General features: G+C 40.8%; 1 protein-coding gene across 3 annotated transcripts in view; it reads right to left on the bottom strand.

Moving 5' to 3' along the window:
- PRKCE (protein kinase C epsilon) overlaps nt 1–18884 on the bottom strand; it is a 534912-nt gene that overhangs the window by 319657 nt on the left and 196371 nt on the right. The window contains exon 1 of one of the 3 annotated variants that reach the window (XM_045011043.1): nt 17598–17644. The exons of the other annotated variants lie outside the window; for them this stretch is intronic. The gene's annotated coding sequence lies outside the window, so the exon portion shown is untranslated. Of the gene's footprint in view, nt 1–17597; nt 17645–18884 lie in introns of those variants that run through there. 3 annotated transcript variants of the gene reach the window in all.

Raw genomic sequence — 18884 nt, 5'->3', positions numbered from 1 at the left:
TAGCAAATAGAGTTCTGTTTCCCTCATTCCACTTCCTTCTTTTGATGACTATTGAAGAGCATGTTGAAGTACAGCAATATGGTCTGAATAGCCCCAATCAAACAATATTTACTGTTTGTACTATGTAATTAAATAGGAACAAAGGCAAGCAACCTTATAAGATTCAAATACATGGAATAGTGTCCATGGTAAGACATGCAGAAACTTCTCAAGGAATTAATCAATTACACAAATAGAACCCCAGATTTCTAAACATCTCTTCCAAGGATAGGTTCTTTCTCAGAAACCAGATAGCAACAGAGAAGATAGAAGCTCATTTTAAAAAAAATAATTTCAAAGATGAATTCCTGTTCCACCCTAATTATGGAAAATGATGGCCTGTAACAAAACAAGTATTGCACAGGCAATAGGATGCAATTTTCCCCACATCGCCCTACCAAAGTGGACTGTATTCCAGCAGAACTAACATCTAAGGGTCACAAAGAAGTTCAATCTCCATGTCAATTCAATTGTTGTCATTTATGCTGAGCACATCAGCAGGGGTGCCCTTTGTAATAAAGCTTTTTGTGATATCTCCCCTAGGAACTAAAGTTAGACCACCAACTAATTTCACACAGGCCACCCAAGAATCCCTCACAGCACAAAACAAGAGCAGGATTTTTGAGCAATTAGAGGATTTTCCTTTCTTTTTCTTTTTTGTGTGTGCATTGTCAATTGTAATACAGAAATCGGTAAAATAACAGAGCAAGAGAAATTCTCAATCCTGCTGGCTAAAATAACAGAAAAATCCTACACTACAAGGACTAACAAAAATAGGACACACACAGCCCATGATGGAATCCATGCATTACAAACAATGCTGACATCATGGTACAGCTCACCATGGAGAGCCAGCTTTCCATGCCTTAGGCAAATGCTCAACTGCCTTTTACCAGCACTATTAGTCACTACCATGACAGCAATATAGGATGAAATCAGCATCCATTACATTGCATGGCTACCTTAAATGCCATCAACCACTGTAATAGCAAAGGCCTGGAAAATTACTTGGAGCGAAATTGTGCTTTTGCTTGTGCTAGTACATTTTTCAATTGATGTAAACCCATTAAGACAGTTAATCAATTACAAATCAAAATCCATTCTCTGTACTATTAATGAGTGTATCTTTGCTTAGGCATAACCATGGACTGAAATGCTTTCCAATTAAACCCTTACAGTGTATAAGTTATGCAAAGTAATATGAAACCTCTCCAAGCAATGTTACTTACAAACAGCAATTTCCTTACTTTACAAGATTTAAAAAATACATAAATCAGATTTTTTTTAGCACCAATTTACCTTGGACCAAATCCTGATCAATGGAAGTTTTGCCTGAGGCCTGGTCTACACTAGGAGTTTATGTCAAATTTAGCAGCGTTAATTCGACTTAACCGTGCACCCGTCCACACCAGGAAGCTAATTAGTTCGACCTAGAGGGCTCTTTAATTTGAATTCTGTACTCCTCCCCGATGAGGGGAGTAGCACTAAATTCGACATGGCTATGTCGAATTAGGCTAGGTGTGGACAGAAATCGACCTTAGTAGCTCCGGGAGCTATCCCACAGTGCACCACTCTGTTGACGCTCTGGACAGCAGTCCGAGCTTGGATGTTCTGACCAGCCACACAGGAAATGCCCAGGGAAAATCTGACATGCTCCGGCGCCTTGTGGATGTTCTGCAGGACCGCAGGCAAGAGGACAGAGCCTCCCTGCACTGTATCTGCAACCGCCCTCCCCCGCCACAAAGTCCCAAACCCCCCTCACCCAAAGTAACAAGAAGGAGGGGCGACAGGGGCCGTGAAAACTGTCACTGCACCCCTGCAGAGTGCACAAATACAAGAAGGCTCTCATTCCCTAAATGTTGAGAAGTCCTTCCCTTCCTGGCTCACCGAAGCCCCAATCCCAGTTTCATCCCCTAACTGTGTAGTTGATTATTAAAAGTAGTTTGCTGTTAATTACTATTTCTGTCAAGTTTTTCTACAGAAGACTGTCTGTGAAGGGGGGGGGGGGAAGGGGGTTGTTAATTGCATAGGACAGTCACCTTTACCAGGGTACAGACACGGGGGCAGGATCAACAGCAGGTCACACACACAGTGCAGTCAGTAGGCACCCTGGTCGGTCTGGGAAGTGTTTTCCATGTTCTGTGTGGGTGGGGGGTACGTGACTTTGTGGCATGGGAGGGCGGTTACAGAACTTATGCAGCGGTCCTTGTCCCAGACCACAGAGCCACGCAGCAGGGGAATCTGTAACCGTCCTCCCCCGCCACAAGGTCACGTAGCCCCCGCACACAGAGTCCCGAAAAGGAGGGATGGCAGGCTCCGTTGAAACAACCAGTCCAGCACTGCAGACCACTCTAGGACCAGGAGCCTATCATTCCTCGAGTGTAGAAGCGGTGTTAACATCACTGCACACCCTACCCACTACAGTCTGCGTCCCTGTTTCAACCCTTTAACGTGAATTCATTAATAAAGAAAACGTTGTTAATTAACAATGTTCCATTAACTTTATTTTTAAACGTGTGTTGGAAGGGGGGAAACGTGGTGAACGGTGTATGTAACCGCAGAAGAAAGTCAACAGTAACTGAAGCAGGGGCAGGTTCAGCTTCTCTGTAAAGAAACTGAACAGTCACAGGTTACCCTGCTCCCAGAGGAACCTAGCTTTCAAAGCCTCCCGGATGCACAGCGCTTCCCGCTGGGCTCTTCTAATTGCACGGCTGTCTGGCTGAGCGTAATCAGCAGCCAGGCGATTTGTCTCAACCTCCCATCCCGCCATAAAGGTCTCCCCCTTGCTCTCACAGAGATTGTGGAGCACACAGCAAGCTGCAATAACAATGGGGATATTGGTTTCGCTGAGATCCGAGCGAGTCAGTAAGCTCCTCCATCTCCCCTTGAGACGTCCGAAAGCACATTGAATGATGACAGTTACCCAAGACCACCCTCGACACATTTTTCCCCCCAGCATGCATTGTGGGGAAATCCCAGAATTCAAATGGACAGCGGGGACTGCGGGAACTGTGGGATAGCTTCCCACAGTGCACCGCTTCCAATGTCAACGCTTGCCCCGTTAGTGTGGACTCACAAAGTCGAATTAGTGTCCTTAGTGTGGACACACAAATTCGACTTTGTAAGGTCGATTCCACAAATTCGAATTAAGTTAAATCGAACTAATCCGGTAGTGTAGACATACCCTGAGTAAGACTGAGAAGTGAGTGAGTAAGGACCTCAGGATTCACCCACTCTTACAAACACATGCACAGTCTGGTTCCATTACAACCTTCTGCGCTCAAAAAGGATATCGGAGCTCTACATTTTCTTAATCAACTGCTTCTCTCTTTTTCACAGTGGTCCAATATTGCTGCAAAGAGATTACTCTGTATCCACTCTATTTCACTGACAGGTGTCTATGATAAAAGTCAGGGTGAGAAGGAGCAGGTTTGGAATATCCTGCACTAAATCTTTAATGTGAAATATTTCAATAAAAACAAATTTAAAAATAAAATTAGGAACCTTTCAGATAACTCCCCTCCCATTTGTGTCACAGAGATGAGGAAGAGAATACAGTGTCTGATTCTGCCACCCTTACTTCCATCAATAATCCCAGCTGCCTCCAGTGACTAAGGATTAGAGCATTGGACCTAAACAAGGGATTCAGTCAATTCTGCATTTAATATCTAATAAATACAAGTTAATTTAATTACATTAATTTAGCTCCCAAATTCTTTAATATCTTCAAGTAGGTCACAAGTGTGGCCTACACTGGAGAGTTGAGTACATCTCTGTAGGTAACAGATGCTAATGTGAATAAAAACACTCAGCACCACTGACTGACTCACTGATGCTACAGGGGAAAGCCAATGAGCCAGACCCTCTGCTAGGCACAGTGGTGACAAGGGAGCCAGTTGAGGCGCTCTGATTCTCAAGCCACTTTATGGCAGCCTCAGCACGTAGCTGCAGGGGGTGACATAAGAGCCAGCTATACCTGTCTCGGACTCCCCGACACTGTGGGAATCCCAGCTAAGGAGATACAGAGTCTGCCCTCTGTACACCATTGAGGTAGTGAAAGGGGAGCAGAGCAGGACAGAATCTGGCACAATAACTTTACATCTAAAGTGACAGAAATATATACAAGGCTGAGAAGAGATATTGATCAAATAATACATTGTGTGTTCCCAAAGGAATATTAATGCATATTTTAAAAGGGCATCAGTTTAAAGCACTAGTAAAAGTGCATCATCTTGATCAGAGTGGTCACAAACAGTATGCAGGAAATCCCCAGCCCCAGGAACCTCAATCCAAACACTAATGCCCGATTACCAGGTAGCACCTCTGCCTCAAGAACTGATTCAAATTAGAGAGATTACAGAAAAAAGCAAACTTCCCTGCTGTTTACCATAGCTCCCTGCAAAGTTAGTTTTCTGGTGTGGTGTAACACCACACCATTTTCCTCCAAGACTGGAAACTTGATTAGATGTTAAGAATTTGTAAGACTGTGTGACATTGCCATCTGGTGACTCCTGCCATGACAATATGCATTAGTTTATCCTGGATTTTCTCTAATTCTGTCCACCATATTTTAAGGTATCTGAGGACCAGGAACCCAGAACTCCTGAGTGCTAACCCTTGCTCAGACATGGAGTCCCACCTGTGATCTATCTAGAAACTTGTCTAGGTTTTCATCTTATCACCATAGTAGATAAGCCCCTCACAATCATTCATGGATTTTTCCTCAAGAACCCTGTGCAGTGGAGAAGCATTATCATCTCCACTTTACAGATGGAGAATTGATGTACAGTGTAGATTCAGTGACTTATGTAAAGTCTCAGAAAAGTCTGCAGCTGAATTGGGAATTCAACCCAATTCTCCTGAATTCCAGTCCTTTGCCCAATCCATTAGACCACACTTCCCTTCTGGACTCATCTGTAAAAAAGGGCAATTTTAATTTATACTTACCTAAGTCACAAGAGTGTTGCAAAGATTATTGGTTAAATGTTTCTAAAGTGCTCTGAAGAGGAGAAATGCTATATAAGTGCAAATATTACGTAGTAGGTCATGTTACATTTTCCTTGTAGAAGGGTAGAGGACATCAGCCATGCCAGCACAAGCACTGTATGCATAAAATAAGGATACTGATTTTGCTAATTAAATAGGATTAAAGGAGAAAGAAACTCTAATGCTTTAAACTTATAGTAATCAGCATCCTACAGCTTGTTTGTACCCACTGTTTTCAAGGCTTAGTAAATATATTTCAGCAAACAATGAGAACACCCTCAAACATTTGCATATATATACTCTGTTCCATCTTCTACCTAGTAGAGACAATTTGCTTTTCAAACTGTGTGAACTGTCAGTGGGTTTTTGTTTTTCATTTTGGCTCTTTTCAGTTTTCAGACAGTGCATTTTTGTGGGTTTGCCACAAGTGAAACAAGAATTACCTGCAGTCCGTAAACAAGAGACAGGAAACTGAAGCAAGCAACCCACCCTTAGAAACCATTCTTGCTACTTTCAGACCTAAACATCCACATGTAACAGTCATAAATTTATCACACACATCAAAGGAACTGATCCTGCTCCCACTGACATGTAGAGTTTTTCCACTGACTGCACAGGAGCAAGAGAAAGCCTTACTTTTTTTCTCCCCTCATTCTAATAAAGATTAGATGTGCTTGTACAAAGTATAAGACAAAGATCTGAGTTATGCACCAAAACTAGGGCAGACCACAACAGTGACAGATAGTACTTGCAGAACAATTCTTTTTTAAAAATATGCTACCTTCTGTACTGTAACATTCTCCAAAGTCTAACTTTTGTAATATGTCTGTTAGTCTATAAGGTGCCACAGCACTCTTTGCTGCTTTTGTAATATGTTATCCCTGGGAATTCCAAGGCACAAGCATAAGGCAGAATTATATCTATAAACTGAATAATGTTAATTTTTTCAGCAAAGAGCCACATACTAAAACAGCAGGAATTTAGAGCCAACAATATCCCACTTTAAACCGATTAAACTGGAATGGAAATATTTATTTTTCTGAGATGGTACATAAAATATCTGATGCTTTTCAAGCACTAATTGATCAAATTTCAGCTGAAGGAGGTATACACTAGCCAGCTCTGATCAAGCTAGCACACTAAAAATAGGAGTGCAGCCGTCACAGTGCAAGCATCATAAAGGGCTAGCTGCCCTGAATACGTGCCAGGGGACTGTACTCAGGAAGGCTAGCCTCTCCTGGGGCAGCAGATACACTTCTATCTGTAATTCTATATGCATACATTTAGCATTTTCTGGGCATTGGTCTCTGCTATTGAGTATGCCTCTTAAATGAATGATTTGATCCATTTATCTTACAAGAATTTGGAAACCCTCTTTTTGGTGGGGGGGAGGTCAGGAGAGGCACTGAGCGGGGAGTTGGGGGAGTCAGTGGCCAGAGGAGGACAGAGACAGGCAGTATATCTGGGCATTGGGAGCGCAAGCATGAAAGAAGAAAATGCTACATTTAAGGAAGGCGTAACTGCCACCCAGCGCAGAAAAGGGTCATCCATTGGATATGCGCAACTTTGGGGGGGCATCTAGCACTGCTGACATCACTATGATTTGCACATTGTGCACTGTTACCAACTGTCATGATTTTAATCACAGGTCACACGGTATTTGGTGTTTTTCTGAAAGCCCCAATTCCGGGATTCAAGTGATAAAGTGATCATCTCAATTTTCGATTTTAAAAAGAAGAGTTAATTTCTAGCCTTTGTGGTAGCAGAGAAAAACATAAAATCATGTCCTGATCATTCCCTAAAGGCTCAGGATACAGAAGGCAAATAAGAGTAACACTTTTTAAAATGATTTTTAAGACAACCTCTTGATTTTTGAATGCTTATAGTGGCACTACTGATTGCATTCTGGGGAGCCCAAGTACCAGGCTTCTGGTTGTCCCCTGCACAAGCTACACAGAGACAAGAGAGAGCTAGCTGGGCCTTTTTTCTCCTCGTACACCTGCATAAGAAGCAACTGGAATATATCCTTAGAATTGTAGCTCTTCTCCCACATGCCCCTTCAGCTTTTGAGTCCACAAGCGATTTCCACTCCATGGATTGATGTGGCCATTCAGTCTGAACCCAAGCTTCACGATAAATATCCGTTTTGCAGAATTTCTTGATTTCAACCTGCTCTAAAAATCTGACCACACTAGAGCCATAGTGATTTTTCAATAGCCATGTCTGACTATTTTCTTTGTAATTTAAATATTTTTTAAAATGAATCCCATGTAAATCCTTTGGCTCTTTACCTACAATCTACTCAATCTTCTCTATGGATTCCTTTAACATTATCCAATCCAAAATAGCCAGAAATTATCTGTTCTTGATTTGAAACTCCTTGCCTCATTGGGGTGAATCTTTGTGGCAGTAATTTTAAGTAGTAGTAGTGGTAATATTAAGTAATTAGAAAAATTATTCATAGCTTTGCTTATTAAGCCATGGTTTATTCTCCCAATAGTGGCCTCTTTATCTAATCTTTAAATTCTGGTAATTCAGCAGTTTCTCCGGCATTCTGAAATAGTAACTCCCCACAAAGCCAAATTAAGTATACTGCATTGGTCTTCCCAAACCAAATCTTAGATTAAAATATGCTCTGTAGTGAAAGTTATACTGTCATCGACGCACCTGTTACTGACTTTTAATTGTAATGTGCCCTAAGCCCCTGGGTAAGGGGAGAGGCTTCTTTCTAAATAATATCCTTAACCTAGGCAACATCTCCAATGGGATTTTTTTCCTGGGTAAGGACTTTAAATTTTGGCTCATTACTATTAATACTACTGGAAATCAAAAAGTGTAGCGTTCAAACAGGAAATACTTACCTGGACAAAAATCCTACCAACTTCACTGGGATTTTTTTTTCCTTGAGTCAAAACTGCAGGGTCAGGTCTTAAATTTGTTGAGTGCAACTATGAGATTTTGTGGAAGGGGCTGATCAAAAAGTAAATGTGAAGCTTTCTACTGACTCCAGTGGACTTTGGACTAGGGCCTGAATATATCAGTTTCTGAATTAGAAACGTTGACTTTGGGAAGTTGCTCCTCCGGTCAATGAAATTACACCAATGTAAAACCAATATATGCGATAGAGGAATAGCACAGAGGTGTTTACTAATGGTATAATTGTAACCCTCCTGTCAAAAATTAGCAAAGTTCAGGTGCTAACCTTTTGTCACATTTTAGGAGTATTTCCTCACTAATCACATATCTGACTTGGGATCCCATGTGCTGAGCCCCAAGAAAACAGAAAGGTCTGAATAACCAAACAGATGCTTCCCACATCAGCAAGTGATGAATAGAAACATAAAGTTTGTAATTAAATCAGAGGGTAACAAAGGGAAACTCAGTGTGATCACTGTGGCAGGTGTGGAGCTGCTAGGTAATAATATAGGATTATTATGCTATGCTAAGAATATACTGGTCTATAATAATTTTATGAATACAGTATGTGATCTGGTCAGTGAGGTAGAGTTATTGTATAGTTATACTGAGTTATTACTTTTCTAGCATAAATGTATTGGTCTAGCTTAATAGGGAAAACAAGCAAGCAACAGAAAGGTCTAGATAAGCCACTTCCCAGCAAAGATTTGGCGGGCAATTATGGGACAACTGACTACTTCCAGGCTCCAGCCTGAGATCGCACATCAGGAACACAGTAAAATATTTTCCCAGAACCCCAGAGTCTCCACAAAGCTGGATCTTACAAAGTTTGCACTCTGGAGCAAAGAAAAGTCACATCAGAATGAAGGCTGTCTTGCAGGGGGCCCTTTGGATAGACAGCTGTTATATCACTCCACTGGCTGCTCACTGAGTCCTAGCCATAAACAAGCCAAGCTCATGCCCCTACCAAGATACAAACAGCATCTGGGCTCCAGCAATAGTAAATGGGGGACAATACAAAAGCTGGGCTGTGGTGCCAGTGACCAGGGTTTCCCATTCTCCCACACCTAATTCCTCCAATTTCCACCAGCCCTTGGCACAGCAGATGTCTGTGCTTCACTGTGGCATGTGACTGCACTTGTTGTGGAAGCACCAGATAGGCAGGCTTTCCCGCTGTAGACTGGGAGGTGCTTTGCATGAGCTGCTTCTGTTCTCTTGCCCTTAGTGCTATCCCATGACACCATATATGCGATAAAGTCTCAGCTTCTTGATAGTGGTGAGGGAGGCAAAGCAGCTGCTTTCTGACTGGATAAGGAGTATGTCAGTCAGTGACTACTGGCACAGCTACACCCCATCCTAGCAAGGAAATATATTTTCAATCTGAGCGCTGAAGCAAAGGGGTATTAAGCAGTCCGACAGCCCAAATTCAAACAGTACCATTTACTGCCCTTCATTCCATAAACTTCTTTTACCAATTAACTATTATCTTCATCTAATATAAGACTGCACATGTAGCTTTTCTTTTTTAATTAAAGAGTTCCACTGGGCTAGTGTTTATTGTGATTGAAGACTCTGGGCCAGAGGCTGTCACGCAGTAGCACAGAGTTGTATATTACCCATCCCTGACTCAGAGGCCAGATTTTCAAATGTATTTAGTGCCTAAAGATGCAGACAGGCACAGTGGAAAATCCCAGTAGGCACCTAAGCGAGTTGGTACTGAAATCAATAGATAACAAAATCAATGAAATCAAATAAAAAACATCTGTCCCTATGTGCCTGTGGAGAAGGGGATTCACCTCACAAGAGGGCATGCAGCATCCGTTCAACAACCTTCCCTCAGGATCTCTCTAGGGAGAAGTTAAGGAGAGCTCTGCAGGCAAGAGCTCATGACAGAAGGCACTGAGCAAAAAACTCCCACTGATTTTAGACCAGATTTTGACACTTAATATTGTCTTTTGTTTTGCAAATTAACTAAAGATAAAAATATGCAGTTAGAATTATGCAGATAATGATTTGGGAAAAACACATTCCCCTCAAACTCATGGAACAGATATCAAAATCCATTTTTCATTCATCGTGTTTACAAAGGATTTGTGGGTATGTTTATTACCGTTTCAGTATATCTTGTTGTATCAATTGCAGTAAAACAGCAACACAGGAGCACTAATAAATTTAGATCAGTGTCCTTAACATTGTTACACTTAAGATCACCTTTTCAATCAGGATTTACATTATCGGACATTTAATTGACCACTCTAACTTCAACTGAAATCCTACTCCTCAAGTTTGTTGGGCAGGAAGAATGGGAAAAGAAGATACACAGTTTAATCGAAGTTGAACTTACTAAAATAAAATACTAATCCAAAGATCTATATCTCCCAGGAGTGCAGGAGAAGAGAAAGCATAAAGAAGGAAAAAATAATAAAAAAAAATAGGGGGAAAAAAGGAACAAATAAATTCCAGATGTTCGGAGGCAATTTCTTTTCTCAGTTCTTTTTTGGTGTAGGCATATCTAGAAGAAGGGAGTTTCTTTCCATGTCGTCTTCCAAATCTCCTACTGATGTTACATCTGAATGTTCAGTAAAACTGTTTTGGCTTCATCAGTGGCCCAGAAGATAGACTGCATATAATATATTATACAGAGTTTTTCAGAACAACAATGCTACACTAATTTCAATTTTACCAAGATGTGCTCTAAGACAATTCAAGTCCCTCCATAATTGTATTACTAATTTATATAACCCTTTAATAGCAAAGTGTTTTTACTGATGAGTTTACCAATAGGTGGTGCTGCTGGAATAAATCCTGACTGGAGTATTATGCAAATAGAACTCTGAGAAAGGACTGCTGGGACTTATACAGTACATAGCATTTGTAACGCTAAAAAGCACTGATTATGAAATATTAGTTACGTTTTCTATTTTAGGGGTCTGGGACAGTTTCAGGTAAAGAATCAAAAAGTGGATCAGAAGCCCCAAAACAACCCAACTGTCTGCAGTAGGGAAGTCTTGGCTATAAAATAGCTACTTAACATGTGCTTCATTGACTTTATATATCCAGGGCCCATGACTTTATATACCCAGGGACCAATAGTATTTAAATAAAGCAATGCTAACATTTGTCGTTCTCCATCTGAAGGAGTCTACATGAGTGCAACACTATATTAATCAGCAAGGTTATGCTGCCTAGAACAATATGAATCCTGCAGAGGCTTATGGCTTTGAATATACCAGTGTAGAATCAGGGGCGGCTCTAGACATTTCGCCGCCCCAAGCAGGGCAGCATGCCGTGGGGGGCGCTCTGCCGGTCGCTGGTCCCGCGGCTCCACCGAAGCCGCGCGGGACCAGCAGACCCTCCGCAGGCACGCCTGCGGGAGGTCCACCAGAGCCGCCAGCCGCCCTCCCGGCGACCAGCAGAGCGCCTCCCGTGGGGCATGCCGCCCCAAGCACGTGCTTGGCATGCTGGGGTCTGGAGCCGCCCCTATGTTGAATAATTCAGTATATGGCAGTAGTTACATCTGATTTTCATTAACTCATTTGAAAGTGACCTCAGGCTTCTCAAAGCCTTTATCACCCAAGCTACTAGCACTGAAGAGGCAATGCTCTTAAGGTTTTTCTTCTGAAGGAATAGTGCAGTACAAAGAAGGCAAAGAAGGCACTATTTGTGCAGCCTGTTTTGGACATTTTACTGTTGTGTTTGTTTCTAGTTTACAAGAACAGAAGCATGCTCTGAGTGCCTGATCCAAACCTACTGATGTCATGCCAATGGAATTGGAAAGAGTCCCATTGACTTCCATGGGTTCTGGATCAGGCCCTGAATACAGATTAAATAAAAGGAAAGATTGAGAAAACATGAAAATACAGGGCTAAATGCTGATGAACCCAATGGGGTTGGATAAAGTCAAAATCCGCAAACAACATGTTCCAGGCTAACAGGCTGTGTGAAAAGCTGAACACCAGTCCAATATGCCAAATCCTTGACAAGTTAGGTGGGAAATACACCTTTGGCTAACATAATTAATACGAGTCCACATATCTATAACTGAATCATCCCCAGGGAGCAGGGAGAGAAAGATCAAACAAAAACATTATATCTTACCTGTGAAGTTTGTTTTCATATGATTAAGTAAAACGTTGGCTCCAGTTCTGATAAAGGAAATATTTAATCTACCCAGAAGCAGTTGAACTTTTGGTGGCACAGGAGTACTTTACATACATACACACACATCCATCAAGAAACTATTCAAAGTAGGAAAAACCCCAGACAAAACAAGAAACAGAGACAAGTTCACATATCTGATAAAACAGTATGCTCCATCTGTTTTTACAAGGCTTGCTATAATAACCCCATCTCTCTGATAACGTGCAATAAAACTATTGTGCTGTGGCTTTCTACTACAGACAAGCTAGGCAGAACAGGCATATCTTAGAATGCTCTCCCACATCCTCGAGAACATTAATATAATAGCTGAGATGGATGATCTACCAGTAAGAAGAGCTGGTTTGTTTGAAAACCTATACTCTTTGATAAGCTTGCTGGTTTCTACTCTCTCATCTACAGGAGTGCTTTATGTTTCAGTGGGCCCCACTGCAGTTCTGCATTCTTTTATACTTCTGTGTTCCCCTTCTGTCACAGGATGTGCTTAGATTAACAGAAGCAAAATACAGATTTTGAATGATGGGTGCTGGAGTCTTTTCGGAGTATGCCTGGTTTGTGCACTCTGCTGATGATGTTCAGGGATGACTTTTAAGCAACAGCTGAAGACATGGTTGTTAGGAGAAACTTTCCATTATTAATTTTTTGCCACTGTAATTATGAGCCAAATTTTGAACTCGGTTACAATGCTATAACTCAAGAGTAAACCCTTTCATTACAGTCAGTTAAGAATATGGCCCTATCTTTGTACACAGATGTCCTGTATTCTATAAAATGCACTGGAATGGGATAATGAAGAGTGCTTTCTCACTGTCTTGTGTTTAACACGTACACCTAGTATGAACAACTTCTGCACATATAGTTTATTCAAACTCTGCTTTTTCAAAACCAGAAAAGTTCTATTATGATTTTAAAAAGGAAACAAATTCTAATTTTTAACAGGCTTAAGTGATGTTACATTTTATTTCTCACTCCCTTTTGATCAAAAATGGGCAACTGGTCTAAGAATGAATAATGAGCCAAATCTTCCAATCATTAACTCTGTCTCCATTCAGTACTCTCTCTCTCTAGCAAAACTTCCGTAGTTTCAGTGATAGTTTTTCTTGAACAAGGACAGCAAGAATTGGTTCATGTTGGCTCAGTAACTATATTTTGTTTATACAATATAGTGCCCCACATGAAAATTTCCTACAACCTTGATACTAATTATTTTAGTTTCACAACGTACTATGGTTGGAGAAGTATCCACATTTTACAGAGAAGAAAACAGAGACAAAGAAATAAAATGACTTACACAAAGTCAGACAATAAAGTATATAACAGAACCTGACTATCCTGCCTTCCTCCACACTAAATCAGTCATCAATAATTCAGTACGTGGATGTTGAAAGCTACAGCAGCATCTTGCTTACTCTTTAGTGCTAAACTTGCACCTCTCTGAAATGTATTAAATATAATATCTGGTTATATATGTACATCAAGAAAATTATTGATATGTAAAACCAGAGTATTTTAATGAAAACCTTTACTATAGTGGGTAGTTCCAGGAGCCTGCTATAATTATGAAGTGCATTAATATGAATTACACAAATCTTTAGAACTCTTCTCAAATACATTTTATTCTATTTTTCTCTCAGAAATAGGTTGAAGCACTTGAAGGTAATTAACAAAATGTACGCAGCCAACATGCTGCTTGAACATCAAAGCAAACCTGGCACCACAATGCAGGCTGCTGCAATTTAAAAGTAAACTCGCTGAAACCTTATTGCAGTTAAATTATTGAAATTGTAATTATTGCATTTGCAGTTAAGAGACCAGACCTTTTATTTTTCCATTGTATTAGCCTTTCCTTTAAGTGGTTCTCAAACTGAGGGTTGAAACACCCTGAATATCTGTGATACTGGTTTATCGCTTATTATTGGGACGTTCACATAGTTTTCTATTGGAACTGTTTGTGTTCCAACTTTGTATACAAATAGGTTATTCCTTAAGAATATTCCCCAACCTCTAGAAAAGGCTTTAATAGGAATGGGAGTGAAATCAAGGGAATACAAAGTTTGAAACCCTGTGTACTATGCAATAGCTGAAAGTCTACCATACAATTAAGACAATACAGAATGCATGGCAACTACTGTCAGTGATTCGTATTTTACATTTATCACAGCATTACACAGGATGCAAACTCACTTTGGTAGACTAATCTGAATGAAATTTGAAGGCGACAGTGAATATGAATTAAAATGCATTATCTATACGAAAGACACAGGACTAGGTAAAGTCTACATCAGTTACTATTTCTGATGGTTTAATTACTAAAGGCTTTCATAAAACCCAGGGGAATTGTGTAAGGTCCTGACCATTTTTGTTTAGATCTTGCTGCTGCTAAAATTTTCTATAAACAATTCTGGACTACTAGTAACAAACACGTAATCTAAACAGTGGTTTAGATGTTTTCCTGAATGGCAGAGCAATTGTTTTAGACACTAAAAATCAGATTTTAATGTGCATGAAATGGCTCAAACAAAGAGACAAAACAAACTGAATTTTAAAGCGGAAAAATAATTAGTAATGGAAATGAATTTAATCCAAAACTATACACTATACCTCATCACATTAGAAACAATTCAGCTGACATCTAATAAAGCTATGTCAGAATATTTCTCTTGTCGCAACCAAACTAAATGCATAGGGAAGGGGGGGCAGTTATGGTAGCAGCCTTTCAAAACTAAATTAACCTTGGGGTGAGTGAGTTTGTTTGGCTGTTTGTGTGTTTCTTTCTCTTTCAGGTTATTTCAGTTACTGGGTCAGTTGCGATTGTGTGTTTGGGGACTGTTTGAGCCTTTGTTCCCTCGGTCATCCTTGATCATCTTTGATCAGCCTCAATCAGCCTTGTGATCACACTCCTCCTGTGTGATTAATGAGGGGGTAGGGCTGACCTAGGAGAGAAGGCTTTAAAAGCCAGAGGCTGAGTGACCAAGGGAGTTTGTGGGAGGGAGATGTAATATAAACGCTGTGGTTCGGAAAGGCCGCATCACCAGTGCCAACGCTGCTCCTGTCTCCTCCATCTCCGCCTGTATCCAGACAAACAACCTAACCCTGGATGCCTCTACCCCGATCCTGGTGTGGATTTGCAGAGACTGTGGCCTGCATTTCCCACTCACCAAAAGCCAGGCTGGGGGGACCATCTAGTGTGAAAGATGCCTGCTGGTGGAATCTCTCAGGAAGCAGGTGGGAGAGCTACAGGAGGAGGTGACTAGGCTGAGGAGCATCCATGCCCACATGGAATTCCTTGAGAGTATTCACATGGAGACATCCAAGGCTGAGGACACTATCCAGCTAGAGTGGACTGCTGGATAGGGGGAGGAGGATAAGGGGAAGTCTAAGGGGAAAAACAACTGAAGACTGTTAGCAGTTTTTCAAACAGACATTATTAAGGGCACAAGAGCAAACTATCCCACTGCGTAGGAAAGATAGGAAGTATGACAAGAGACCACCCTGGCCTAACCAGGAGATCTTCAATGATCTAAAAGTCAAAAAAGAGTCCTACAAAAAGTGGAAACTAGGTCAAATTACAAAGGATGAATATAAACAAATAACACAAGTATGTAGGGACAAAATTAGAAAGGCCACGGCACAAAGCGAGATCAAACTAGCTAGAGACAAAGGGTAACAAGAAAACATTCTACAAATACATTAGAAGCAAGAGGAAGACCAAGGACAGGGTAGGCCTGTTACTCAATAAGGGGGGAAAAATAATAACAGAAAACGTGGAAATGGCAGAGGTGCTTAATAACTGCTTTGTTTCAGTTTTCACAAAGAAGGTTGGTGGTGATTGGATGTCTAACATAGTGAATGCCCGTGAAAATGAGGTAGGCTCAGAGGCTAAAATAGGAAAAGAACAAGTTAAAAAATTACTAAGACAAATTAGATGTCTTCAAGTCACTAGGGCCTGATGAAATGCATCCTAGAATACTCAAGGAGCTGACTGAGGAGATATCTGAGACATGAGCGATTATCTCGAAAAGTCATGGAAAATGAGAGAAATTCCAGAAGCCTTGTGGATAGGGGAGAAGTGGTACACATGGTATATCTTGACTTTAGTAAGGCTTTTGATCAGGGCTTTGGAGCAGAGGCTGGAGCTGGTGCATGGAGCAGCTCTAGAGCAGTGGACCTGCAGGTTTTTGCCTGGAGCTGGAGCGGAGCCAGAGCACGGCTCCAAAGCCCTGCTTTTGATACTGTCTCACGTGACCTTCTCATAAACAAACTAAGGAAATGCAACCTAGATGGAGGTGCTATAAGGTGGGTGCAAAGCTGGTTAGAAAACCATTCTCAAAGAGTAGTTATGAGTGATTCACAGACATGCTGGAAGGACATAACGAGTGGGGTTCTGCTGGGATCAGTTCTGGGTCCGGTTCTGTTCAATATCTTCATTAATGATTTAGATAATGGCATAGAGCATACACTTATAAAGGTTGTGGACAATATTAAGCTGGGAGGAGTTGCAAGTGCTTTGGAGGATAGGATTAAAATTCAAAATGATCTGGACAAACTGGAGAAATGGTTTGAAGTAAGTAGGATGAAATTCAATAAGGACAAATGCAAAATACTCCATTTAGGAAGGAACAATCAGTTGCACACATACAAAATGGGAAATGACTGCCTAGGAAGGAGCATTGAGGAAAGGGATCTGGGGGTTATAGTGGACCACAAGCTAAATATGAGTCAACAGATCTGATTAGGCCTCAGGAGTATTGTGTCCAGTTGTGGGCACCACTTTTCAGGAAAGATGTGGACAAATTGGAGAGAGTCCAGAGAAGAGCAACAAAAATAATTAAAGGTCTAGAAAACATGACCTATGAGGGAAGATTGAAAACATTGGGTTTGTTTAGTCTTAAAAAGAAAAGACTGAGAGGAGACATGATAACAAGTACGTAAAAGGTTGTTACAAGGAGGAGGCAGAAAAATTGTTTTTCTTAACTCTGAGGATAAGGCAAGAAGCAATGGGTTTAAATTGCAGCAAGGGAAGTTTAGGTTGGACATTAGGAAAAACTTCCTAACTGTCAGTCTGGTTAAGCACTGGAATAAATTGGAGATTTTTTTAAGAGCAGGTTAGACAAACAACTGTCAGGGATGGTCTAGATAATACTAACTCGTGCCATGAGTGCAGGGACTGGACTAGATGACCTCTCGAGGTCCCTTCCAGTCCTATGATTCTATAGGTTTCTCTGGTAACAGTGCAATGGTAACAATATCATCTCAATACCACTTACTGCTGATCCCTCTGCAAAGGCATTTCCAAAAGCATACTACAAAACACTACCTTCTTAATATGAAAAGGCAATTTGAATAGCCTCCAGATTATGGGACAAGTCATTTTTACTTCACGGGTTACCAAACCCACAGATTTATCCATCAATCTACCTAAAAGATCCACATATCTAACTAGTATAGACAAGCCACAAGTGGATCACCTCCAAGTGTCAATAAGATTATTGAACTACCTGAATTTAATCTGGGTAGCTTGCAAACAGGGACCAGTCGACTAGCAGAGCAAGTAGTCCTATACCTGCAGCTCTTTCCACCTATGGAAAAGCAGAAAAAAGGGTCTATTTCTTTAAGCCTCTTATTTATTTCATTATATGAAATACATCTGTGAACATTTGAGTTAAATAGATGTTTTTATTCTCCAATAAAACAGAGAATTGGGTCTCCTGGAAAAGCACATCTATTTCCAAAACAATATCTAATCATCTGCAGTATTTACATGCGATTACAATGTGCACGGCCCTTCCAGCAATGACCATATTCACTGAAGATAAGCATGTTTAACTTGGAATGTTTGGCACCATGAATAAAGGATATTTGAAGCCCCAGAGATGCACATGCCTAATGAATAGGAATTACGAGTAATCATCAAGAGAACCTACCCCCAGGAGCCTACTTTATAAATATCCTCAATCAATAGATACAAAATGTTCAACCAGACTAATTTTTGCACAACATCGAACAGTCTCACTGTATTTAGTCCCTCATCTAAATACATGTTCAATTTCTGATCCAACATCATTGTCAGTGGGCAAGGAGTCTGATTTATGTGCTCAGGCCCCACTAAATAAGAAATACACAACTACATTAATAGAAGTGTATCATAAGACAAGGCATGGACTCAGTACAAATGAAAATAGCCCATAAAATCTCCACAGCCTTCTGTGTTCTTCAGCTATGAAGGCTATTCTTGGTTATCAGAGACTGGATCAAGAGAATGCTACTTCTAGAGCAGCTATGGAATATTTCATTAAATATTCTAATTATTTGATAGAGACTACTCAGGTAGGGGCTTCTTTCAGACACTGGGGGTTAGGATGGAGCAACACCAATAGACTCTGGCCCTAGGTTTTATCATTATATATGGTATAATGGAAAACCAGTTATTGAAAATTTCAAGGGATTCCAGGGAACATATTCAGCAATTTCCAGTGTCTTAACATCAAGAAAGAGAACTTAAAGAGATCTCAGCCCAACAGTGATAAGCCTGGCAGGTCCATTCTTGAGGGCAGCCATGGTGAAGGTCATGGATATTAAGTACTGGATTCGGTACAAGTGTCAAAAATTGCTTGAGCAGCAAAGAGTCTTGTGGCACCTTATATCCTTGCTGCTTTTACAGATCCAGACTAACACGGCTACCCCTCTGAAAAATTGCTTGCACACTATCAAATATTAACTAACTAAAACAGAATTCAAAGAAATTTAGATATGAAATGAAGTGAATAGTTAAACAGGCAGGGCCA

This window comes from Mauremys mutica, chromosome 3 (genome assembly GCF_020497125.1).
Source record: "Mauremys mutica isolate MM-2020 ecotype Southern chromosome 3, ASM2049712v1, whole genome shotgun sequence".
Lineage (NCBI taxonomy): Eukaryota > Metazoa > Chordata > Testudines > Geoemydidae > Mauremys > Mauremys mutica.
The sequence above is the reverse complement of the archived record's forward strand: the minus strand, read 5'-3'. Positions and strand labels throughout refer to the sequence as shown.